Source organism: Paraphaeosphaeria sporulosa (assembly GCF_001642045.1).
Source record: "Paraphaeosphaeria sporulosa strain AP3s5-JAC2a unplaced genomic scaffold CC84scaffold_4, whole genome shotgun sequence".
Lineage (NCBI taxonomy): Eukaryota > Fungi > Ascomycota > Dothideomycetes > Pleosporales > Didymosphaeriaceae > Paraphaeosphaeria > Paraphaeosphaeria sporulosa.
The window spans coordinates 30145-31725 of NW_017253363.1; positions in this window are offsets into that span (position 1 = coordinate 30145).

Consider the following 1581-nt stretch of genomic DNA (forward strand, 5'->3'; position numbering starts at 1 on the left):
AAAAGGTAATAGATACGTTAAAAGAAGCATTCTCAAGAGAACCTATCCTAAGAATATTTAATCCAGACCAACCAGCCATTTTAGAAACAGACGTATTAAACTTCGCCATAGGAGCTTACTTAATCTAAAGGGACCCCAAAATGGACGAATGACACCCAGTGAGCTATTACTCTTATAAAATGGTAAAAGCGGAACTGAACTATAAAATCCATAACAAGGAAATGCTTACCATTATTATGGCCTTTAAAGAATGAAGAGTATATCTCTAGGGAGCCAAGTTTTAAACCCCCGTCTTTTTAGACCATAAGAACCTTACGGGTTTCATAACCACTAAGACTCTAATGGGACGACAAACACACTAGGCAATAATACTATTAACCTATAACTTTAAGATTATCTACTACAAAGGGACGGAGAACCTTAGGGCGGATACCTTAAGTAGGAGACCAGACCTTTAAGGAAAAGTAGAAGTCTCGGGAACGCTACTCTAATTTAATATAGACGGCACCATTATCTATAATACACCTAAGCTGGCTGCTACTATAGAAGCTTACGTAAACGAGTGGATAAAATGGATATAAGAAGAGACTAAGAAAAGTAATAAGAATCTAGCCTACCTTCCTAAAGGAATAACTTACAAGGATAGGCTATTTAAAGTTTTCGGTCGTACATACATACCACCTAAGATATAATAAGAATTTACCCAACGATTCTATAAGGCACCGGCATACGGATACTAAGGAATAGAATGGACCTTAGAATGGCTTATAAGGGATTACTACTTCCCTAGAGTATAGTAAATAGTTATAGATGTACTAAAGGATTATACCAACTACTACTAAAATAAACTAAACTAATATGCTCCTTATGGACAGCTCCAACTAGTGGAAGTTCTAGACTAACCATAGGGTAGTGTTATAATGGACTTTATTATAGGATTACTAAAATCTAAGGATCCTAATAATAAGGTTCTATAAGGGACTAAAGTTAGATATTAGGTATAAAATAATTAGGATGGAGAAACCAATAACTCTATCTATAATAATTAAGTAAGCCGTCCAGGTTAATGACAAATTATTCCTCTAGAGGTAGGATAATAAGTTAGGAAGCGGCTTCGGCGTAAATAGCCAAAACTAGAAAAACTATAATAAGGGAGACCCCATAATCCTTAACATGAATAAGGAAAATAGGGGAAAGAGCTTCTAGAAGGATATATAGAAAGAGAAGCGACATAAAAAAGGCACCTATTTTGGCTATGGCTAGAAGGGCCACTTAGCCCGGAACTACCCTAGTAAGAGTTAGGATTAGTCCATGAAGGGATCTAGGGAACAACTAAAGAAGGTAACTACGGAAGAACCTAAGGAGAAACTAGCTGGTAGTTAAGAATATTAAGCATCGCATTAGGTAGAATACTCTAATGACATATATACGTTATATATAAAGATAAAGAAGGATATAGGATACTAGCCACCTAAAGATAGACTCACGGCCACCTATAAATATCTAACTATAGAAGAACTAGAGGATAAGCAAGATGCTTAGTTCCCTAAATATTATAAAACTACCATAAAGGACTTAGAT